The sequence below is a fragment of the Schistocerca serialis genome, chromosome 2 (assembly GCF_023864345.2).
Source record: "Schistocerca serialis cubense isolate TAMUIC-IGC-003099 chromosome 2, iqSchSeri2.2, whole genome shotgun sequence".
Lineage (NCBI taxonomy): Eukaryota > Metazoa > Arthropoda > Insecta > Orthoptera > Acrididae > Schistocerca > Schistocerca serialis.
The window spans coordinates 412331470-412357982 of record NC_064639.1 but is presented as its reverse complement, the minus strand read 5'-3'; the positions used below and the strand labels follow the sequence as shown (position 1 = coordinate 412357982).

General features: G+C 40.3%; 1 protein-coding gene across 2 annotated transcripts in view; it reads left to right on the top strand.

The window, feature by feature from the left end:
- The window catches only part of LOC126455581 (uncharacterized), a 130239-nt gene that overhangs the window by 11263 nt on the left and 92463 nt on the right, over positions 1 to 26513 (top strand). The gene's annotated exons all lie outside the window — the stretch shown is intronic.

Here is a 26513-nt window from a genome sequence, read left to right as displayed (position 1 = left end):
AGAGACTTACAGAGATGTCTTCCGCTCTGAAATCCTTCTTTCTGTCACAAAACAAACCTCCAACAGTCCTAAAGAATTTTTTTTACCGACACTATCAATGAGCTATATCTATGGCATATCCAATCTTTAGTTGGCATTTTTCATAATTATATTAGTATCTTAGAAAAGGCAGAAAACTCCCTTATCGATGTCATGAATCTACTGGATTCCCTTCGTGGTGTTCTTCAGCACAGAAAAGATGAAAATTTTATATCTTTGAGTGTGAAAGAAAGATTGTTTCAAAGGAAAATTATGGTTATGCTCTCAAGGTGAAGGATTTTAAGTGCCATGTTGGTACCCTCTATGAAGGATGTTTGGAGTACCTGAGTATGTGGATGGAACCATTTTGTGAATTTTCTTGTTTTAAGTGGCTCGATTTTTCAGATATATCTTGGTCTTACGTGGGAGAATCAATCAAATTTTTGTTGAATAAATATATTAAAATTGACGATGAAAAGTGCTTTGATCAGTTTTCCAGTTTAAAAAAATTAATAGCCACATATGATGGAAAATCAGAACCGACCCATAAGAAGTGGTACAAGTATGTTGAGTCGTGTACCAGTGAGGAACAGTTTAGTGAGTTAATTAAAATTGCACAATTCTTCTTCGCGTTGCCAGCCTATAATGATTGTGTGGAGAGGTTGTTCTCCTTAATAGAGGCACAGTGGACAAAGGAGAGAAATAGACTCACTATTGACACTGTAAAGGGGATTGTAATGATGAAATTTAATTTTAGAAATTTGAATTGGAAGAACTTTTTTAAATATTTATGTCAAGAAAAGGAACTTTTTTTAAATATTTGTGTCAAGAAAAGGAACTTTTAAAAAAGATTCAATCAAATGAAAAATACGTAGGTGGGTGAGATGTGTGTAACGTTTTCATTTTTTTTCTTATGTAATAAATTTAAGAAATAGAAAGTGTCCTCTGTTTTCACCCTAAAATATGGAAAATGTCCTCTTTTTGGCATTCCGAAATCTGGTAACCCTAGACTATCTTCCAAGGATGGTAGAAGACGTTCGTCTGCAGTCTTGGAGGAACCTTTGGTACGTACATGATGGTTGTTCAGCCCATAATGCACAAGTACTGCAACATGTCTTCAGGAATTGTTTTCAAATCGTTGGATTGGAGACAGAGGACATGTACCTTGGCCGCCCTGTTCCCAGGATTTGACGCCTACAGGTTTTTTTTCTGTGGAGAAAGCTGAAAGGCACTGTCTACAAGGACATACCAACTACACCTGATGCTATACAACGAAGTATTACTGCAGGCTGCCACGTCGTGTTGCGGCACTTGTGCGTTCTGGCGAGGGTCCTACACGATATTAGGTAGGTGTACCAGTTTCTTTGGCTCTTTAGTGTGTACTGCATCGGAATCGTGCTACGTTGCGTATCACGGACATCACTGCTGAAACGTGCAGCGGTCGTTCAGTGCCAGACTGGAAGCATGCATTGCCGCTGCCTGTGGTCATTTTGAACACAACCTCTGATGGACAATTGTCTCCTTACTGACCGGAATCCGCATAACTAGAATATGCACTTGTGTTGTTATTTACTGTGTGCTACTACAGGCATTGTACGAGTGTCGGTCTGGGAACTTTTCAAAATACGATATCTCGTAAACAACTCGCACTGGAATCCTACAAGAAACACCACTGACATTCTAATTTACCCTACCTTTAGTCTGTTAATGTCAATAGGTTCAAAATGGCTCTGAGCACTATGTGACTTAACATCTGAGGTCATCAGTCCCCTAGAACTTAGAACTACTTAAACCTAACTAACCTAAGGACATCATACACGTTCATGCCCGAGGCAGGATTCGAACCTGCGACCGTAGCAGTCGCTCGGTTTCGGACTGAAGCACCTAGAACCGCTCCTCCACCACGGCCGGCAATGTCAATAGGCATTGTTCCAATTAAAGAAGTGTATTTTTTTTTACAAAAATACACTTTCTAAGTATTATTAGAATGTGTTAATGGGCTAACTATACGAGTCCCTGGTTACCAATCCATTCTGTGAAAACCGTACATCAGTAGCACTTTCCACTATCGCAACAGTTGCAGTGCTAGTTTCAGGTGACTCCCCCTGAATAAGGGGGAGGGGGGACGGGGGACACCGGGTTAACAGTGCAGTAGTTGTAATACTACGGAGTCATTTATCTGACTTTCAAAGGGGCATGATCATTGGCTTTCGGGCCAAGGGTTCCGAAACGGCTAAGTTTGTAAGCTGTTGGCTTGCCGCCGTGGTTTAAGTGTACCGTGTACAGTAAAACTGCGCTGTAAAAAATCGGCGGCGACGTAACTGTGGTGCACCACTAGTAGTCAGTCGGTGGTGCGAAATTAAAAAATTCAAGATGGCGGATGGTGAGAAAAATCCGAAGGGAAAAGTGGCAGAAAGTTTTTAAAAACTTAATTCTCTCCTTTTTTTCAAAAACGGAGAATTTAAGACGGGGGATCTAGACTTCCTTTTTAAAATCACGTTTGGTCAGTTTCTCTTTCTTTTATAAGAGGTGATCAAAAAGTTTCTGATAGAAGGTAGCACGGCATGTCAGTAAGTCAAAATCACCGTGAGCACTGATGTAATCATTCCACCGACGACGCACCAGACTGAAGATACCCGTTTAGTAAAACACGTGTCCTGCTGCTTGAAGTAGTTCGTAACTGGCTGGTGCACATCCGACGGAGGCCTTCAATAAGGGGCCGAAGGCGTGGTAATTGTATGGAAGAATATCAGGACTATAGGGCTGTGCTCGAATGTCTCCCACTTAAGTTGGCGTAACTTCTGCGTTACGACATTTGTGATATGGGGACGTGCGTTATCAAGAAGCAGCAGACCCCTTGTCGCAGTTTCCCCGGGCGCGGTTTTCGACATACATGTTGCCCCATACACATTTTTCGTTCTCCGGTGGAGGTCTGCCGGTGTATGTCCGTCGGCAGTCAAGAAATGTCGGTCCTGTTTGGATGCATTTAGTAATAACGTCGCCATAGTTCACGTTTCCGCATTTACCACACACATGTCGGAAAGACACGAAAGCCACATTGATCTTTTGCCTACATTTCGGTGCCAAAGAAACTGGTACAGGCATGCGTATTCAAATACAGACAGATGTAAAGAGGCAGAATACGGCCTGCCTGCGGCGGCAACGCCTATATAAGACAACAAATGTCTGCCGCAGTTGTTAGGTCGGTTACTGCTGCTACAGTGGCAGGTTATCAAGATATAAGTGAGTTTGAACGTTGTGTTATAGTCGTCGCACGAGCGATGGGACACAGTATCTCCGAGGTAGTGGTGAAGCGAGGATTTTCTTGTACGATCATTTCACGAGTGTAGCGTGAATATCAGGAATCCGGTAAAACATCAAATCTCCGACATCGCTGCAGCCGGAAAAAGATCCTGCAAGAACGGGACCAACGACGACTGAAGAGAATCGTTCGACGTAACAGAAATGCAACCCTTCCCCAAATTGCTGCAGATTTCAATGCTAGGCCATCAACAAGTGTCAGGGTGCGAACGATTCAACGAAACATAATCGATATGGGCTTTCGGAGTAGAGGGCCCACTCGTGTACCCTCGATCACTGCACAACACAAAAGCTTTACACCTTGCCTGGGCCCGTCAACACCGACAATGGACTGTTGATAACTGGAAACATGTTGCCTGGTCGGACCAGTCTCGTTTCAAATTGTATCGAGCGGATGGATGTGTGCGGGTATGGAGACAACCTCATGAATCCATGGACCTTGCATGTCAGCAGGCGGCTGTTCAAGATGGTGGAGGCTCTGTAATGGTGTGGGGCGTGATATGGGACCCCTGATACATCTAGATACGACTCTGACAGGTGACACGTACGTAAGCATACTGTATGGTCACCTGCGTCCATTCATGTCCATTATGCATTCCGACGGATTTGGACAATTCCAGCAGGACAATGCGGCACCCCAAACGTCCAGAATTACTACAGAGTGGCTCCAGGGACACTGGTCTGAGTTTAAACACTTACGCTGGCTACCAAACCTCCAGGCATGAACATTAGTGACCATATCTGGGATGCCTTGCAACGTGCTGTTCAGAAGAGATCTCCACCTCCTCGTACTCTTACCGATTTATGGACAGTTCTGCTGTATTCATGGTGTCAGTTCCCTCCAGCACTACTTCAGACATTAGTCGAGTCAATGCCACGTCGTGTTGCGGCACTTCTGCGTTCTGGCGGGGGCCCTACACGATATTAGGCAGGTGTACCAGTTTCTTTGGCTCTTTAGTGTGTATCTGCATCGGAATTGTGCTACGTTGCCTATGCGCTGCAAGAACGCACTCAAACAGAAGCTTTTCGATCGCTTCTTATAGCTATGTTGTGCGAATTTTTGCAGAACATATTTTAAATAGATTTTAGTGTAATTTGATAGCCGATAATGGAAAATTTAGTCTGTAAACGTTTTAGAAAGCCTTGGCACCATTGATCCGACCAATTAATTTTGCAGCCTTTGTTGAAATTTGTGAACGTTGCCTCTTAGTCGGCTCTTCCATTTCCTCACTGGATATTTTTCTTTTCGTGAACTGTAATGTTTATTTTATTACTATATTTGAGATCTGCACCAACCATTTCGAATACATGTCGATAAGGGACTAGAGACGCCATTGGCATGACGAGGATATTGTCAGAGAGAGTTTTGGCCGTTAACAAAGAAGTTTGCGCTTGTTTTATAGACTGGCAGAAGGCCTTCGACAGAGTCAATTGGAATATATTGATCAACATCCTTAAGGAAACAGGAATCAAATGGAGAGATCGGAGACTTATAAGGAACTTGTTCCTGGGACAAAGGGTAATGGTACGACTGAACTATGGAGAAACGAACAGTGTGGAAATAGGAAGTGGAGTGAGACAAGGATGTTGTCTGTCGCCAAGTCTCTTCAACCTGTATGGAGAAATGCTGGCGAGAGAAGCGCTAAAAGGATGCGGAAACTTCAAAGTAGGAGGAAGTCTCATCTTATAAGGAACTTGTTCCTGGGACAAAGGGTAATGCATACAATGCATACAAGTATACAGACGACCTGGTAGTGCTCGCCAAAAATCAGAGACAGCTGCAACACATGATGAACAATTTGGTGGAAACGGGAAGAAAATACGGCGTGGAAATCAACATCAAAAAATCAAAAGACATGCACATATCAAAACGTGAGAAACACTTGAAGATAACTGTTGGCAATCGGGAACTGGAAAATGTTAATCAGTTCAAGTTCCTGGGAAGTTTTATCACAAAGGATGCCCACCGCGCCAACGAAATCCGAGCAAGAATCGCCATGGCCAAAGCTGTTTTCAACAAGAAGAGGACTGCTGACCAGCAAGTTGAGTTTGGCATTTAGGAAAAAACTGATAAAGTGCAACATTTGGAGCATTGCACTGTATGGAGCAGAGACATGGACCGTGAGAAAGAAGGAGAAAAAATACTTAGAAATGTGGTGCTGGAGGAGAATGGAAAAGATCAAGTGGACAGATCGCATAAAAAATGACGATGTACTGCGAAGAGTAGGAGAGAAGTATTCTGCGTACAATTCTTCAGAGAAAGGCCAACTGGATTGGACATGTACTTAGACACGAGGGACTCATACATGATGTCATCGAAGGGAAACTCAGAGGAAACGCAGGACGAGGAAGAAGAAGAATTCAACATCTGGACGACATGAAAGATGGAAGTAGATACAACAGACTGAAGGAAGAAGCTGAAGACAGGGAACAGTGGAATCAGAAATTCTCCGAACGAAGACATGGACCTGCCACTAGACAGAATACTACATAATAATAAAATAATAGATACTTTCTCAAATTCTTTCCTAAGTCGCTGCATCAGTGATAAGCCTTTGGCGAGCTGGTTGGCTCCCAGCCAACGGCAGCCGTTTGCAGTTTTGCAAGCTATGTGGTTCGCTTATTCGATGCTATATGGATGGTTTTCCTAACGAAGCTGCCACAGCATTTCGAAGTCTGTGCTAAAGTCCTAGGACGTTCGCATTCCATCGTATGGCTCTCGAGAAAAGACTGCACTGCGACCGCCGACTTGCTGGAATACATTAGCTGAATGTACTGCTGGTGTTCTCGGCATCAATCTTCGATTGTGGACACTGTTTGTCCAGTATACTCAAACGTGACCAAGGTCTTGGGCTACCTCTTGCTATCGTGTTGGACACCCTTTTGCCCGGCGTAGTGCGGCAACTCGACGTGGCATGGGCTCAACAAGTTGTTGGAAGCCCCCTACAGAAATAAAATATTGAGCTCTGCTGTCTCTGTAGCCTTCCTTAGCTGCGAAAGTGTTGCTGACCTCTCGATTATGTCCCATAAATTTTCCATGGGACTTGTATTGGGCGGTCTGGATGGCCATTTCATTCGCTAATTTTATCCAGAATGTTCTTCAAACCAGTTGCGAACAACTGTGGCCCGGTGACATGATGCATTGTCAACCGTAAAAATCACGTCTTTGTTTGGGAACATGAAGTCTATGAATGGCTGCAAATGGTCTCCAGGCAGCTGAACATAACCAGGAGATGTAGTCTATTCCATGTACACATAGCCCACACCATTATTTGGCCATCAAGAGATTTCATGGTGCCTTGTTGACAACTTGGGTTAATGGCTCCGTGGATCTGAGCCACATGCAAACTTACCACCAGCTCTTACCAACTGAAATGAGGACTCATCTGACCAGGCTGCGGTTTTCTGGTCGTCTAGGGTCCAACTGATATCATCGCGAGCCCACAAGAGGCGCTGAGGCGATGTCGTGCTGTTAGCAAAGGTATACGCGTTTTTTGTCTGCTGCCCTAGCACATTACTGCCATATTTCGTCGCACTGTTGTAATGGATACGTACGTCGTACGTCCCACATTCATTTTTGCTGTTATTTCTTGGAGTGTTGCTTCTCTGTTAGCACTGACAACTCTACGCAAACGCCACTGCTCTCGGTAGTTAAATGAAGGCCATCGGCCACTGTGTTATCCATGGTGGGAAGGAATTCCTGAAATTTGGTGTTCTCGGCGCATTCTTGACACTTTGGATCTCAGAATATTGAATTCCCTAATGACTTCCGAAAAGCAATGTCTAATGAGTCTAGCTCCAACAACCATTCCAGGTTCAAAGATTGTTAATTCTCGTCGTGCGATCATAATCACGCCGGACTCCTTTTCACAAAAATCACCTGATTAAAAATGACAGCTCCGCTAATGCGCTGCCGTTTCATACCTTGTGTACACGATGCTACGGCCATCTGTATATGTGCGTATCGCTATCCCATGACTTTTGTCACCTCAATGTGTGTATTTCCACATTGGCACGGAATCTGATATAACCCAGCCTTCCGCAAACCGAGGTCAACTTTAACGCTCCCCTCAATGTCCGTGTTTTATTGGGCGGGCAAAATACAGTTTTTATTCAGTGCTTTCTCGGTATGTATCTGGTTTTTTCCGATATTACACCAGTGTATGGTATAAAGGCAGTGGATCCCTCTTCCACTTTGATTTCTTCAGTACAGCGCAGGTTATACTGAAGTGGTGGGGTGGAAGCGCACCTTATGTGGCATTCTGAGTAGCACAGTTCTGAGCTATATCAGTTCTTGGGGCAGACCCTCTGGGTCTGAGATGGTGCACACCCTGTGTATCTGTGCAGAATAGTGGCAGCTGTCTGAGAGCAAATACAGGACTACATGCGTTTTCTCCCGATACACACTGTGCCCCAGGGTGCCGTCAGCTCTTATCTTGATCATGACGTTAGTGAATGGTAGCCTTCTTTCTGCTTCGGTTTCCATAGCGAATCTGATGTTCAGATGTAGAGAATGCAGAAGTACAAGAAATTCTGCGAGTTTGTCCCTTCCATTAGGCCAGATGATGGGTTTCCATTTGGATAATATCATGGCTACTCCTCAAAGTGCTCCATATACAAATTCTCAAGTACAGGCGAGAGTGAGCTGCCCATTGCGACTCCTTTCGTTTATTCATAGTTTTCGTCATTAAACAGATACTATGTGGAGGTGAGGACATGCCTGAAAGATCGGTGGTCTTCCTGTCAACTTTTGACCAGTGATTTATAATAACTCATAGAGGCACTCTGGTTTATAACGAAACGACGTCAAGACTCACTGGGATATCTGAGTCGCTAGTCTGAAGTTGCTGAAGCTATTCACAAAATCCACAGAATTGCGGAGGTGCTATGGGCACTTAACCACATAAGTGCTTGGTATTTCTGCCATTTGTTTTGCCAGCAAATATGAGGGAGCCCTGTCACTGCCGACTATGGGGCGAATCGGCACCCCATTTTTGTAGACCTTAGGGTTTGCAGTACAGGCCCTTGTGGTGACAATTTCTTGATGACCCCCTCTGGTAAATCAGTGTCCTTGAAAAACGCACTGGTCCTGTTCACCAGTGAAGAGTGGTGACCGGAAAACGCGTAACCACAGTACTAAATGGACTGTCATGGCGGTCTGGATACTTCCAAGGAGGACCAAGCAAACCCGAGGCAGACTGAGCCGCGGCCCACACTCACAGGACATGTATGGTTTGGCACACTGTACCTGAATCTGGTATACATGCAAGTGTGCGTGTTTCTGTGTGTGTAAAATAACATTGTAACACTTGATGTATGCATCACATTTCTTGTTGCTGACGTATTTTTTGCTGACATTTTAGTTCTGGAAAGAACATAGTGACTTTTGACTAGCAACATATAACAGTTTAGGTCTGAAAATATTTAATTTGAGGGAAATAATATTGTGACTATTTACATAAACAATAAATTTTTTATGTTGCTGAAATATTTTTGCATACATTTTAGACTTGGATATTGTGACATTTTACAAGCATCATACAAAAATTTAGATGTGTAAAATATGAAACGTCCCCTTAGAAAAATTATACATGACTGTGCTTAAACTGACACACAATATTTTTAGCGCAACGCAATCTGACTTTCAATAATCCCTACAAAAGAATGGCCCTGACTAACATTAACCTATACCTTTCACAAATCACTTACCTCACAAAAATCTTCGTTACTCGAACTACTGCAATACAGTGAGCGCCACTACTGCCATCTAAATAAAGGATTCTAGCTACTGAAGGCACTAACTACTGATAGGCATATTAAGCAAATGAAAGATTTTGATAGAGAACAAACAATGTATTTACCTCAATAGTGTTCAAAAGTCATAATATATATATCAGTTCATGACATCCAGTCTTACAAATTTACTGTCTCTGATGGACACACGTCCAGATCATCCGCTCTCAAAACTCCGCCATCTCTCTCCCCACATCCACCACTGCTGGCGGCTCCCCTCCAACTGCGCAACGCTACGCGCTGTTAACATCCAGCTGCCCAACACTACAATAGCAAACAACAATGCAAACCAGCCACAGACTGCACACAGCACAGCCAGTGATTTTCATACAGAGCGCTACGTGGCGTTACCAATAAAAAAAACCTAAACAGCCTACTTACAAATAATATTAGAGTCTGTTCAGCCCTACACTATATATGGTACACAGATCGAACTTTGTACTTTCACCAATGCCCCTTAAACTGTAAGTTCATGGTACAAACATTGTATGTGTGTGTGTATCTTTGAAATGTGGAAATACTGCTAAGTACACCGTTTATGTAAATTTTTATATAAATACTTACGAACATGGCAAAAAAAATTAAGTCGTTCGAATTCTTTCAAGCAAGGCCAATATTGATGCTCTAGGATTGCATTGTGATTGTCTGTTTCATTTTAATGGACTGCAAAATACTGGTGTATGATTGGTCAAGTAGGATGGGCAAAGATGGGGAGAGGTGAGGGGAGGGGTTAAATAGCACAACTGGGCTAGTTCCATCATCTTGGTTTCTTTGAAATGTTTAATGCTCTATCTTTCACTTTTGAAATTCCTGCCAGTGCCTCCTCTATTTTTAAATTTGCCAGTATTCACCATCTTCGATATTTGAATTCCCTTTCACCATCATCTTCTATTTCTTTGCGAATGCAGTGCCAACTACTGGCAGAAACTTAGACTCAAACGCTCTACAGCTATGCTACTACTGGGCATCACTTGATCTTCTGTTCCATAAGTTCTGTGTCAGAGTCTAGTCTGTATTTAAATGCTATCGGAGTAAAGCTATGGCTAAGTTTGTCAACTTAAGTACCAATATGATACGGCTTCATCATTACTTTAATTATTCGTGAATTTTTCTTTCAAATTATCTACAGCAGCAATTTCAAACTGTTTGTATCATAGGTGAGCGTTGAACAGCTTTTCTGAGAGACAGAACATAGAGACATGAAATAATAAAAGTGCTACAAAGTGATATTGGATCTCTGAAAAAGGAGATTAAATCTCTGAAAGAAGCAAACGCAAAGACGGCAAATGAAACACTTTCTAGTGCGTGTGGAGATTCTTTGTCAAGTACATACAAAACAAGGACGATTCTCAAGTGCAAATTTGAGTGAAAAAAGACGCAGAGGACTTACCGAGTGGAAAATCTGTAAACAAATACACTTGGAAAACAGTTACGCACAAAAAGGTTCAGATAGATTATATAATGGTAAGACAGAGATTTAGGAACCAGGTTTCAAATTGTAAGACATTTCCAGGAGCAGATGTGGACTCTGACCACAATTTATTGGTTATGATCTGTAGATTAAAACTGAAGAAACTGCAAAATGGTGGGAATTTAAGGAGATGGGACCTGGATAAACTGACTAAACCAGAGGTTGTACAGAGTTTCAGGGAGAGCATAAGGGAACAATTGACAGGAATGGGGGAAAGAAATACAGTAGAAGAAGAATGGGTAGCTCTGAGGGATGAAGTAGTGAAGGCAGCAGAGGATCAAGTAGGTAAAACGACGAGGGCTAGTAGAAACCCTTGGGTAACAGAAGATATATTGAATTTAATTGATGAAAGGAGAAAATATAAAAATGCAGTAAATGAAGCAGGCAAAAAGGAATACAAACGTCTCAAAAATGAGATCGACAAGAAGTGCAAAATTGCTAAGCAGGGATGGCTAGAGGACAAACGTAAGGATGTAGAAGCGAGTATCACTAGGGGTAAGATAGATACTGTTTACACAAAAATTAGAGAGACCTTTGGAGATAAGAGAACCACTTGCATGAATATCAAGAGCTCAGATGGAAACCCAGTTCTAAGCAAAGAAGGGAAAGCAGAAAGGTGGAAGGAGTATATAGAGGGGCTATACAAGGGTAATGTACTTGAGGACAATATTATGGAAATGGAAGAGGATGTAGATGAAGATGAAATGGGAGATACGATACTGCGTGAAGAGTTTGACAGCCCCCGGAGTAGACAACATTCCGTTAGAGCTACTGACGGCCTTTGGAGAGCCAGTCCTGACAAAACTCTACCATCTGGTGAGCAAGATGTATGAAACAGGCGAAATACCCTCAGACTTCAAGAAGAATATAATTATTCCAATCACAAAGAAAGCAGGTGTTGACAGATGTGAAAATTACCGAACTATCAGTTTAATAAGTCACAGCTGCAAAATACTAACGCGAATTCTTTACAGACGAATGGAGAAACTAGTAGAAGCTGACCTCGGGGAAGATCAGTTTGGATTCCGTAGAAATGTTGGAACACGTGAGGCAATACTGACCCTACGATTTATCTTAGAAGAAAGATTAAGGAAAGGCAAGCCTAGTTTTCTAGCATTTGTAAACTTAGAGAAAGCTTTTGACAATGTTGCCTGGAATACTCTCTATCAAGGTGGCTGGTTCAAATGGTTCAAATGGCTCTGAGCACTATGGGACTCAACTGCTGAGGTCATTAGTCCCCTAGAACTTAGAACTAGTTAAACCTAACTAACCTAAGGACATCACAAACATCCATGCCCGAGGCAGGATTCGAACCTGCGACCGTAGCGGTCTTGCGGTTCCAGACTGCAGCGCCTTTTAACCGCACGGCCACTTCGGCCGGCCAAGGTGGCAGGGGTAAAATACAGGGAGCGAAAGGCTATTCACAATTTGCACAGAAACCAGATGGCAGTTATAAGAGTCGAGGGACATGAAAGGGAAGCAGTGGTTGGGAAGGGAGTGAGACAGGGTTGTAGTCTCTCCCCGATGTTATTCAATCTGTATATTGAGCAAGCAGTGAAGGAAACAAAAGAAAAGTTCGGAGTAGGTATTAAAATTCATGGAGAATAAGTAAAAACTTTGAGGTTCGCCGATGACATTGTAATTCTGTCAGAGACAGCAAAGGACTTGGAAGAGCAGTTGAACGGAATGGACACTGTCTTGAAAGGAGGATATAAGATGAACATCAACAAAAGGAAAACGAGGATAATGGAATGTAGTCGAATTAAGTCGGGTGATGCTGAGGGAATTAGATTAGGAAATGAGACATTTAAAGTAGTAAAGGAGTTTTGCTATTTTGGGAGCAGAATAACTGATGATGGCCGAAGTAGAGAGGATATAAAATGTAGACTGGCAATGGCAAGGAAAGCGTTTCTGAAGAAGAGAAATTTGTTAACATCGAGTATTGATTTAAGTGTCAGGAAGTCGTTTCTGAAAGTATTTGTATGGAGTGTACCCATGTATGGAAGTGAAACATGGACGATAAATAGTTTGGACAAGAAGAGAATAGAAGCTTTCGAAATGTGGTGCTACAGAAGAATGCTGAAGATTAGATGGGTAGATCACATAACTAATGAGGAAGTATTGAATAGAATTGGGGAGAAGTTTGTGGCACAAATTGACTAGGAGAAGGCATCGGTTGGTAGGAAATGTTCTGAGGCATCAAGGGATCACCAATTTAGTACTGGAGGGCAGCGTGGAGGGTAAAAATCGTAGAGGGAGACCAAGAGATGAATACACTAAGCAGATTCAGAAGGATGTAAGTTGCGGTAGGTACTGAGAGATGAAGAGGCTTAGATGGGATAGAGTAGCATGGAGAGCTGCATCAAACCAGTCTCTGGACTGAAGACCACAACAACAACAGCAAAAGAAGAAACTCTAAAATACCGGTATCTCATCGAAACAGGTTGACGAAAATGCATTTCTCGTTATTGGCGACTCCATACTGAAAAATGTGGTAGTTCCGAACTGTGATGTCGATGTTCGCCTTGGCATTCAACCTCATCAACTCACAAAACATTTTAAAAATATCAAAAAGCATGATTCTACCTCCAGAAATAATAGTGGTACTAAGACAAATTTCAAAGCTATTGTAATACATGCAGGGACAACTTCATTATGAAGCAACAGCCAGGAAGAAATAATAAATGAAACACGAAACGTAATTCGCTGTGTCAAAATTGTTTATACAAGCTCAAGACTGGTAATCAGTGGAATTTTACAAAGAAGATCGGTGAGTAATATTCACATAAACAATTTAAACAGTGGCATCAGGGAACAGTGTGATGAACTTGGTGCAATTTTCGTTGACCCAAACATATTCCTAAGTGACAAATGCCAAGGGTAGTGATGGTGTTCTTTTAAATAGACTTGGTACAATGACTTTTAGTAAAATGCTCGTTGATATTCGTAAAATAATTAAAAATAAGGGAAACTGATACTGTATGTAGGGGGTGACAAATCAAAAATATCTTCTCTAAATAAAAATCGTGAAAGTAATCGAAATGTAGAAGCCTCTCAAGGATTTTTGGAACCTCACCAGGTCAAAGTACAAGACATGACACAGAATATAACTAAAAAACTTTGTCATATTAAGAAAACACTAACTGTGATGCAAGTGAATTTATGTAGCATTAGGAATAAATTGTTGGAACTGGAGCATTTCTGCATTGATAAGAAAGTAAATGTTGTTTGTATATCAGAGCACCGGCTGAGGAGTAGTGAGGTAGATTGCTTTATACCTCAGGGATATGTTGCTGCAGATGTAATGTGTCGGGAAGCGAAAAAAATGGGAGCAGGGGGCAGGCATTTTTGTTAAAGAGGGGACAATATTCAGAAAAATTGATATTAGCCCGTATTGTTCCGAAATGGATGGGGAATTCACCTGTGTAAATCTTGTAAATCATAATCTAATTGTTGTAAGTCTCTACAAGTGGTGACATGTGTGCTTTCTTTGAGAAATTTGAATCAATAATGGAAAAGTTGTTAAAATCTAAATCAAAAACTGCTATCTGTAGGGGCTTCAATATAGAAATGGGAAATGATTGTGAGCAAGACACAAAGTAGTTTTTCAACCTCCTCAGAATGCTCAATCTATATTGTAGCAATAGAAATTCCACATGTGATGGAGCATGTATAGATAACATCATTGTTAACTTTGATAGGGATTTGTACACTGTCAGTATTGTAGGCGGGGGATCTGCAGACCATGATCCATTACTCTTCACACTCAACCAATACAAAACTGACGGACTCCCCTCCAACACAGGTGCCAATGCTAAGGAAAAAGTAACGTGGGTTAGAGGGCAGAAGGAAGAAGTAGTAAACCAGTTCATTCAGAAACTCAGAGGTATTATGTGGGACTGTATATATAACTGTCAAGTGGGAATAAATAAAACTGAAACTGCTTTAGAGAACTTCATTAAAATTTATTTAGATTTGTGGTATTCTTATTCTCATCTTATAAAGATCAATTATAAAAGCCAACCTATAAAGAAAAACATTAAGTGGTACACAGATGAACTTACCAATGTGAGGGAAAATATGTTATTGTTGTACCACATGTATAAAAATTCGGATCAGAAAGATGAATTGTACAAAGCGTATCTTGAATGTAAGAGAACCTACAGAACTAAGCATAGATTGGCAAAAAGATCTGCATACGAAAGGTACATTGAAGGGGCTCCTAATAAGTGCAAAGCTGCATGGAGCGTTGTTGCACAAGAGCATTGCAGGAATGATGAACATAGCATAGCTCTTGACCTGCATAAAGTTAATCGTTTTTTCATGAACTCTGTAAGTGATATTAGGAACAAAATTGAAACAACAAACACTATTGCAAGTGATACTTAAGCAACGACAACCTGCAAACAATACCTTTAAATGGAGGACAATCGCACCCATTGAGATTACAAAGGTAGTGGCAAAGTTCTCAGACTCCAAGAGCATGGACTACTCTTGGTTGTCCAATTACATAATTAAAAAAACAGTGCATATAATTAGTGAACCATTGGCCTTTCTGTTTAATAGGTGTCTAGAGTTTAGTGTCTATCCTACAACTCTAAAAATATCGAAAGTTATCCCACTGTATAAAAAAGGGGACAAACATGATCTCAAAAATTACCGACCAGTTTCAGTAGTTCCCATTTTCTCGAAAACATTTGAATCTCTTATTTATAGCCAATTAAACTACTACTTTGAGTCGCATAACTTACTCTCTAATAGTCAATTTGACTTCTGCAAGGAAAGAAATACCACCACTGCTGTTCTTTCAATTGTGAATGAAGTAATAATAGCCTTCGAGAATGAAAATAAAGCCTCACTTCTTTTATGTGATTTAAGTAAGGCATTTGAGTGCATTTCTCATGATATCTTAATTGATAAACTCAAATTCTATGGTGTACAAGACTCTGCATTGGCACTGATTGAATCATACCTAAACAATAGGAAGCAGTTTACCACTGTCAGAAAGAAAGACCCACAACTGCTAGAAGTTAAGACAGGAGTCCCACAAGGTTCTGTCCTTGGACCCTTCTTTTTTATAATTGCAGTCAATGATTTACCCTATTGTATCCCCAATACTGTTATTTGTTATGCTGATGACACAACTTTGCTTGCTCAGCATGAGAACATATCAGTTCTGCAAGATATGATGCAAGATGGTCTGGAAGCAGCACTAAATTGGTTCTCATCAAATACACTGCTTTGCAATCCTGATGAAAACCAACAGATTATACTAGGATTGTCAAAAGAGGTTGAGGTGAAAGCAGTTAAAATTCTAGGAATTCATGTAGACTCTAGGTTAATGTGGGAAACACACATCAATCACACCTGCACAAAATTGTCTCAAGTTACATATTTAATGTGGAAACTGAGAAACATGGTGACAAAAGAATATTTAAGAGTTATTTATTTTCGACTCTTTCAGTCACATATAGAGTGTTGACTGCTGATATGGGGACACTTCTCTCCACATCACTGAAGTTCTAAAAATTCAGAAGAAAGTGATACGGGCAATGACAAATTCTGGTAGATCAGAGCACTGCCGGCCACTGTTCATTCAGCTGAAAATATTAACAGTTATTAACATTTATATATACACCTCAGCATTGTATGTAAAAAGCAATATAGCAGATTTTGAAATGAGGGAAAGCATACACCACCATAATACCAAAGGCAAAACAAAATTAGACATACCTAGGCACAGGTTGACAAGAACAGGGAATTCCCATCTAATCAATAGTCTAAAAATATTTAATAATTTTCCATTTTCTTCTCTGTCGGCTCACATAAGTAGCTTCAGGAGCAAGCTATTAAACTGGTTACTAATCAATCCTTTTTACAATATAACAGAATTTATGAATATAAAATCAATTGACATTAATTTTTAAGGATTTCATTATGTGATGTCACTGAATGTATTTATCTTATGTTGTGGTGTATGTTATCATCTATGGGCACTATTTGCAATGCCCATTTAGCTTTAAGGTACTATTAAAGGAAAAAGTTATATAACATCCATGTAAATTGCCTATTCAATGGTGAATAAAGAATCTGAATCTGGCGTCTCAGCAAATTTTCGCAATTTGTGAGACAAACACACACACACACACATACATACATACACACACACACACACACACACACACACACACACACACACACACACACACAAACACACAGCTCAGCCGCCAGGTTATAACACCCGAAAGATACGAAAATTTAATCAAATGTCCTTCGTCTTGAGAAGAAGCATAGTAGAGAGAAAAATACATCATGTTGGAAACAAAGAGGAAGTGGTCCTTATAGTTATTTAAAAACCGATCATTTTAAAGTCAAAATAGTAACGAAAAGCATATGAAGTGGTGTAATACCCAAAAACAGCGATGTTATAATGACAACTAATATATAAATATTTAGAGACTGCTTTCTGTACTACAAGCCTCATACGTTCGCTTATCACTTTTTAATGGAAAAGAAGTAAGACTGCTGCTTGCTACGTTTTTGATGGTGCATACATATAGAGATTGTCTTCAGTCTATAGATGGGCACTCCGCGCCTGAATAGTTTCAAAGAGCCAGATCCTTCTAAATAGTGGTTAAATGATGATTCAGAAAAAAATGAATGGTAGCTCATTTGATTTCAAAATGCGCTCTTGGCACGGTGAAACAGCTTGCAATTCGCTTTCTTTACTGAGCACGTCTCCATCTCAGTTCAGCTCTTAATTCTTTGTATTCTTCTTTGATCTGTACTAATCATCATCTTCTTGTGTTGTTGCTCTTGTGCTTTCTTGTTGTGAGTGTCCTCTAAGGTATACTGTTGTGTCTTCTCCTATGTACATTGCATTTATAGTCGCTTTTGTTGCTGTGTCGATAGCCTTCATGCACCTTTTAATTACTTTGGGCGGATAGTATACTAAATGTAATGGTTATTTTAACATACATCATTGTCCATGTATACGGGTTGTCTCAGGAGGTATGGTCAACGTTCAGAGATATGACAGGCACGATCGTTTGAAGCAAAAAAGCAAATATGGATTTATGTCCTGTTCTAAATGGTTTCTGGGACGAAACATGTTTAAAGTTACTTTTGTATATTTTTTCTTGAATAACACGAAATCCGCTGCCACTAGCGAAAACTTGTCGCAGTACAAAAGAAAACTACATTAAATTTCTATTAAAAGGGTCTTATTTACTTTTCCTCAAGGACTTTTTGGTTACCTGAAAAAAGAGAATATGGAAATTCTTGCGCAACACGCATGCATTGAGGTGTAGGTAAGCTAGTTGAGGTAGTGTCCTATATCAAATTATTTGTCTCGAATTTGTCTACACTACTATGGTACATTGTAAACAATGACAATGTTATGAATGATAAAGAAAATAAGCAACAATGCACATTAAATACATTCTATCTCAGAAACCATTCAGAAGAGTGCATATGTCCAAACGAAGTTTTTTGCTTTAAATGATCTTCCCTGTCATGTCCCTAAATAGTGACCATTCATCCTTGGACAACCTGTATATTATGTTTAATTTTTTATTTATTCATTTAACCTGAACAGATTAATGCCTTCAGGAGTCCTCTTACATAAGACCAGAGTTTTATATGTAATTACAAAACTTATTAAAATCACAGTTACTTAAAAAAATCATAATATTTTTAATATGATATCTCTTCTTCCTCTTCTCTCTGCATGTAGTAGCCATTTGACTGTTACGCCATCTTGGCTGAAATTGTTGATTTTCCTCTGGCTTCCTAAATATCTTCTGCCCACTGGGCAATAATATCACCAATTTTAGTAATCAGTTGTCTTCCTGTCTTTTGACGTAATCCTTCCACTTGTTTATGTATTTTTTAGTTTGCTCATTTAAGTTTTTCTCTCTCAGTTCTTTTCTGATGTCTATATTCACTCTCCCCTCAGACAATGTATCCAGCCACTCTTCCTAGCAATCGGATCTCTAATGCTTGTGTTCTGATGGGAACGAGTGTTTCTACTGCATTGTCCAGGAAAGAGCTTCAAGGTCTAGAGAGCAGTAGTTATGATGGGTGGTAGTGGATCAACAATAAGCATGAGTATTTGGACTGCAACGACGTCCTGTACAATAAAAGGAGAGCTGAAGGATTTTTCGACGGCGTTGTCAACTCAACAAAGAATTTTTCGCAACTACCGCCACTTATCTCTCCGAAATAATCAGTAAGTTTATGTTTGACTACGGTTCAATGAGGGTTATCGCTAAAGTCAAGTACTGGTTTAGTTCCTAGGTTGTGACAATGGGATCAACTGCGGCTTCTATTTTGCCTAGATCATACAAACTTTTCCACAGAGCATTTGGTATTTATGTATTAGATTAATGAACTGACATGTCTTAGTTATCGTTTCTCTCAGCATGATTGATTCTGTTTGCTTTCTGCATGTAATCAGTTTTATTTTCAGGGATAGTAGGTAGTTTGTGAGTCCAACGTGCAGTGTCTCCGACATTCATGGACTGTTTTAGCTCTTCCGTTAACCAAGGTGCAGGTTTTCCCGTCAGGTTTCCAGTCTTTGGGGGAGAGTATTTATTATGTAACAGAGTTAGTTTGATAATGATTCTGTGGGCTGATATTCCAGGTACGAATTTCTTTGCTTGTGGATTTCGTGGCAAATACATGTATCGGGGCCTGACTATAGGCTGCATTATGGGCAGATGCAAGCAAAAATATTGTTGCATTTGAAGAAGAAACTACACCCTTCAATTTCACACGAAGGGCAGAATATTTATGTTAGTGTTCCTAGCATTAGTTGTGTGACCCTAAGCCGAATCGAATGTTGAAAGGTCAGTTTTGAAACAGGCTATCCCGCCTACTCTCAGAGGTCTGTAGATAACTCACATCAGGCATTTTTAAAAGGCATTTGATATTTGTTGTTGTTGTGATCTTCAGTCCTGAGACTAGTTTGATGCAGCTCTCCATGCTACTCTATCCCGTGCAAGCTTCTTCATCGTCCAGTACCTACTGCAACCTACATCCTTCTGAATCTGCTTAGTGTATTCATCTCTTGGTCTCCCTCTACGACTTTTACCCTCCACGCTGCCCTCCAGTACCAAAATGATGATCCCTTGATGCCTCAGAACATGTCCTACCAACCGATCCCTTCTTCTGGTCAAGTTGTACCACAAACTTCTCTTCTCCCCAATCCTATTCAATACTTCCTCATTAGTTATGTGATCTACCCATCTAATCTTCAGCATTCTTCTGTAGCACCGCATTTCGAAAGCTTCTATTCTCTTCTCGTCTAAACTATCTATCGTCCATGTTTCTCTTCCATACATGGCTACACTCCATACAAATACTTTCAGAAACGACTTCCTGACACTTAGATCAATACTCGATGTTAACAAATTTCTCTTCTTCAGAAACGCTTTCCTTGCCATTGCCAGTTTACATTTTATATCCTCTCTACTTCGACCATCATCAGTTATTTTGCTCCCCAAATAGCAAAACTCCTTTACTACTTTAAATGTCTCATTTCCTAATCTAATACCCTCAGCATCGCCCGATTTAATTCGACTACATTCTATTATCCTCATTTTGCTTTTGTTGATGTTCATCTTATGGTTGGTTGGTTGGTTGTTTGGGGAAGGAGACCAGACAGCGTGGTCATCGGTCTCATCGGATTAGGGAAGGATGGGGAAGGAAGTTGGCCGTGCCCTTTCGGAGGAACCATCCCGGCATTTGCCTGGAGTGATTTAGGGAAATCACGGAAAACCTAAATCAGGATGGCCGGACGCGGGATTGAACCGTCGTCCTCCCGAATGCGAGTCCAGTGTCTAACCACTGCGCCACCTCGCTCGGTGTTCATCTTATATCCTCCTTTCAAGACACTGTACATTCCGTTCAACTGCTCTTCCAAGTTCTTTGCTGTCTCTGACAGAGTTACAATGTCATCTGTAAACCTCAAAGTTTTTATTTCTTCTCCATGGATTTTAATACCCACTCCGAACTTTTCTTTTGTTTCCTTTACTGCTTGCTCAATATACAGATTGAATAGCATCGGGGAGAAGCTACAACCCTGTCTCACTCCCTTCCCAACCACTGCTTCCCTTTCATGTCACTCGACTCTTATAATTGCCATCTGGTTTCTGTACAAATTGTAAATAGCCTTTCGCTCCCTGTATTTTACCCCTGCCACCTTGAAAGAGAGTATTCCAGTCAACATTGTCAAAACCTTTCTCTAAGTCTACAAATGCTAGAAACGTAGGTTTGCCTTTCCTTAATCTTTCTTCTAAGATAAGTCGTAAGGTCAGTATTGCCTCACGTGTTCCAACATTTTTACGGAATCCAAATTGATCTTCCCTGAGGTCAGCTTGTACCAGTTTGTCCATTCGTCTGTAAAGTATTCGCGTTAGTATTTTGCAGCTGTGACTTATTAAACTGATAGTTCGGTAATTTTCACATCTGTCAACATCTGCTTTCTTTGAGATTGGAATTACGATATTCTTCTTGAAGTCTGAGGGAATTTCGCCAGTCTCATACATCTTGCTCACCAGATGGTAGAGTTTTGTTATTTGATATTTACGAACTTATATTTGTCTTGTTTGTCTTCATTAGTATTGGATGTGAGTAGTATGGTAGGTAATAAGTCAAAGTGTTCGTATGCCACTACTCCACCTCCTCATCTGTTACTTCTGTGAAGTCATAGGACAGTGGAGTCTATATATTAAGGGAACTGGAGAGCTCGCTTGGCTTGAGCCTGGTGTGCAAGTTCGTTAGAAGAAAGACATTGATGTCGATATTCTGAAATATATGGCGGAGTTCGTCGAAATGAGTTGAAAGTGACGGCCAACTATGTTCTACAGTTACAATACAAACAAGCTGCTAGAAATTGTGGCTGCTTGAGTAGAAAAGTTCGTACCTCTTAAAGCAGAGACTTTAGAGTTCATTTGCACTGCTTTTTTTTTCAGCCTTTATCCGCACCATTATCCTGACATTTCTTGTTCACACACTATGTAGCCCAAATTCGGATATCACATTATTCAAAATTTTTATCTTTCAGCAGTGAAATCCTTGCATATTGTCAGGCTTGTCTTCGCGAATTTCTTAATCACTCTGACTGTTTCAGACATTTTCGTATATAATACAAACTTCAGGATTGTCGCTCTAGGTTCCACAGATCACAACTTCCTACATCCTACTTCTTAACTTCTGATTACAGAACGTGCTGCATTATATTTGTTCTCACTTTAAGCTTTTACAATGTCAGATGGCTATGTTAATAAGAAATGTTTTAATCTTAGCAGTGTACTTTCAATGCTGGACAACAATATGTTACCCACATTGCCTTCGCATAGGAGAATTAAGAGGGATGTTCGGTACCATTTTACCAATATGGAAGAAAAAATTCCGCTACTGTCAGCAGATAATTGTCATGGCTTGTGGCTCATCGTCAAACCTGAAGAGACATCTAAAATCGAAGCATCCCACAGTACATCTGGAACAATGTGAGTCAGGAAGCCCATCAAGATAGCCATCAGTCGATGCAGAAATTCGAGAAATCATTTCTCGTGAACTGTCCTCACCGATGTCTGTTTCCACCTCGGGTGAACATATCCTCCCAAAACAGCAAACTGAGTCTCGAGCGCTATCCAGCCCATCAGTCTCGTCAGATTCTGGACAAAGTCCTGATTTATCTGTTTGTGGTGCCCTCACTCTCAACTGCTTTCCATTTACAACAACCAATAAGTAATTTTTTGAACATTATAAAGCTGTTCACATTAAGTAAATGCATGCCATTAGATGTGTAGCTTTTAAAAACGATTTGCAGTAAAAATTAAAAATTTTTCGGTCATCTAAAAGGCAGTCTGCCGTACGTCTGGTGCGTGGACGAGTGTAAGCAACATTAGTTTGAGAAGAGTGAACTAAAGTCACACCTTTTAGAGTGCTCACAATTCGAAGACAGACAGAGCGCAGAAAACGTCTCAGACTGGGGAAAATCTGTTATCCAAACACAATATAAATTTTAAAATCACTTCCATAATAATAGAAAATGTGTCAAATACTAAATTAACTGCCAGGCTTTTAAAACTCCGACGCATCCCATGCTTTACACATTTTTTAAACCCCACTGCACAACATGCAATTCAGAAGTCCATACAGAAAACAGTTGATGAGTTCAAATGAGTTGTTGTGTTTCTTAATGAGAAACCCCTTGCTTTAAGAAACCAAGCTGAAATGCAAGAAAATTTAAAAAACAGGCCGACTGAAATCAAAGCAGGATGTCCCAACGAGATGGAACTACTTACGAGATGTTGAAAAAGATTTACTTTAAAAAAATATCCCGTAACACTAAAGTGTATGATGATATTGAAAGGGTAATGCAGTATGTAAAGGGGGACGAAAATCTAATAGTCATGGGCTACTGGAATACAGTTGTAGGGGAAGGAGTAGAAAAAAAGGTTACAGGAGAATATGGGCTTGGGACGAGGAATGAAAGAGGAGAAAGACTAATTGAGTTCTGTAACAAGTTTCAGCTAGTAATAGCGAATACCCTGTTCAAGAATCACAAGAGGAGGAGGTATACTTGGAAAAGGCCAGGAGATACGGGAAGATTTCAATTAGATTACATCATGGTCAGACAGAGATTCCGAAATCAGATACTGGATTGTAAGGCGTACCCAGGAGCAGATATAGACTCAGATCACAATGTAGTAGTGATGAAGAGTAGGCTGAAGTTCAAGACATTAGTCAGGAAGAATCAATACGCAAAGAAGTGGGATACGGAAGTACTAAGGAATGACGAGAAACGTTTGAAGTTCTCTAACGCTATAGATACAGCAATAAGGAATGGCGCAGTAGGCAGTACAGTTGAAGAGGAATGGACATCTCTAGAAAGGGCCATCACAGAAGTTGGGAAGGAGAACATAGGTACAAAGAGGGTAGCTGCGAAGAAACCATGGGTAACAGAAGAAATACTTCAGTTGATTGATGAAAGGATGAAGTACAAACATGTTCCGGGAAAATCAGGAATACAGAAATACAAGTCGCTGAAGAATGAAATAAATAGGAAGTGCAGGGAAGCTAAGACGAAATGGCTGCAGGAAAAATGTGAAGACATCAAAAAAGATATGATTGTCGGAAGGACAGACTCAGCATACAGGAAAGTCAAAACAACCTTTGGTGACATTAAAAGCAACGGTGGTAACATTAAGAGTGCAACGGGAATTCCATTGTTAAATGCAGAGGAGAGAGCAGATAGGTGGAAAGAATACATTGAAAGCCTCTAGGAGGGTGAAGATTTGTCTGATGTGATAGAAGAAGAAACAGGAGTCGATTTAGAAGAGATAGAGGATCCAGTATTAGAATCGGAATTTAAAAGAGGTTTGGAGGACTTATGGTCAAATAAGGCAGAAGGGATAGATAACATTCCATCAGAATTTCTAAAATCATTGGGGGAAGTGGCAACAAAACGACTATTCACGTTGGTGTGTAGAATATATGAGTCTGGCGACATACCATCTGACTTTCGGAAAAGCATCATCCACACAATTCCGAAGACGGCAAGAGCTGACAAATGCGAGAATTATCGCACAATCAGCTTAACAGCTCATGCATCGAAGCTGCTTACAAGAATAATATACAGAAGAATGGAAAAGAAAATTGAGAATGCGCTAGGTGACGATCAGTTTGGCTTTAGGAAAAGTAAAGGGACGAGATAAGCAATTCTGACGTTACGGCTAATGATGGAAGCAAGGCTAAAGAAAAATCAAGACACTTTCATAGGATTTGTCGACCCGGAAAAAGCGTTCGACAATATAAATGGTGCAAGCTGTTCGAGATTCTGAAAAAAGTAGGGGTAAGCTATAGGGAGAGACGGGTCATATACAATATGTACAACAACCAAGAGGGAATAACAAGAGTGGACGATCAAGAACGAAGTGCTCGTATTAAGAAGGGTGTAAGACAAGGCTGTAGCCTTTCGCCCCTACTCTTCAGTCTGTACATCGAGGAAGCAATGATGGAAATAAAAGAAAGGTTCAGGAGTGGAATTAAAATACAAGGTGAAAGGATATCAATGATACGATTCGCTGATGACATTGCTATCCTGAGTGAAAGTGAAGAAGAATTAAATGATCTGCTGAACGGAATGAACAGTCTAATGAGTACACAGCATGGTTTGAGAGTAAATCGGAGAAAGACGAAGGTAATGAGAAGTAGTAGAAATGAGAGCAGCGAGAAACTTAACATCAGGATTGATGGTCACGAAGTCAATGAAGTTAAGGAATTCTGCTACCTAGGCAGTAAAATAACCAATGACGGACGGAGCAAGGAGGACATCAAAAGCAGACTCGCTATGGCAAAAAAGGCATTTCTGGCCAAGAGAAGTCTACTAATATCAATGAGGATGTACGTCTGGAGTACAGCATTGTATGGTAGTGAAACATGGACTGTGGGAAAACCGGAACAGAAGAGAATCGAAGCATTTGAGATGTGGTGCTATAGACGAATGTTGAAAATTAGGTAGACTGATAAGGTAAGGAATGAGGAGGTTCTACGCAGAATCGGAGACGAAAGGAATATGTGGAAAACACTGATAAGGAGAAGGGACGGGATGATAGGACATCTTCTAAGACATGAGGGAATGACTTCCATGGTACTAGAGGGAGCTGTAGAGGGCAAAATCTGTAGAGGAAGACAGAGACTGGAATACGTTAAGCAAATAATTGAAGACATAGGTTGCAAGTGCTACTCTGAGATGAAGAGGTTAGCACAGGAAAGGAATTCGTGGCGGGCCGCATCAAACCAGTCAGAAGACTGATGACAAAAAAAAAAACTCCTTACCTCGACTTTTAGAGGAAAATCGATCACCTTAAACATAAAAGGTGCATACTGGGAGATGATGCAACAGGCTTTACAGATTTTGAAAGTTTTTGATGACTTAACCGAAGAGGTGCCCTCACAGAAAAGTCTCACTTTCAATAATGAAAATCTTACCAGGATTAATGGAATGACAACTAACACCGTTTAAAGAAAATAAAGAATATCCTCAAGAAACAGTCACTTCTTGGTAATTTGCTTAAAGAGTTATCAGAGTGGTTTGGTGTCTCCAACAACATAATGATTAGTCAGATAACATTACTGGACCCCCGATTCAAAGGCAAGGATTTTCAGAAGACAAAACATCTCAGGACTGCTACATGATGGCTGTTGCAAAAATTAAAGCGTTGGATGTTCAATAAGAAAAACAGAGCTTGCATCGCAACCAGATACCATCGTTACACATGAGACTTGTTCAATCTGTTAGGAACTCAGTGAAACTATTAATCAACTTCTAGCATGTCACAACCCGGAAAATGCAGAAATTGTCGAATTGGACAAATATTTAGTGAAAGAATATTTGCCTAGAAACAGCGATCCCTAATCTGGTGGGAAACAAAAAAATTGCTATGGCTAGCACTGTATCAATTGGTTCTAAAAGTATTATGTATCACAGCAACATCAGCTACCCGCGAACGAATATTTTCAAAATCGGGACAAACATGCACTGAGAAGAGAAACAGACTCACATCAGCTAAAATGTGCCAAATTTTATTAATAAATGATAATACCGAATAATTTTTCTTTTATGGGAATATATAAGGTATACTGACTGCAAATGATGACTGCAGATACTCTTCAATTCTTATATTGTTTTTTCTAGTAAAAATCAAAATATAACAAGAATCAGTCTTCATTCTTAAAATTTTTCCACTTGCTAAAAAATATTTAGGATTCGGTTGTAATATTTATAACTTTTGCAGTAGACGAAATTTAAAACTTTTGTATCTGAAAATTACTAAGGACATAACACAAAATTATTGCTCCTCTTTATATGTTCTTTCAAAATAGGACCAAATCAGAT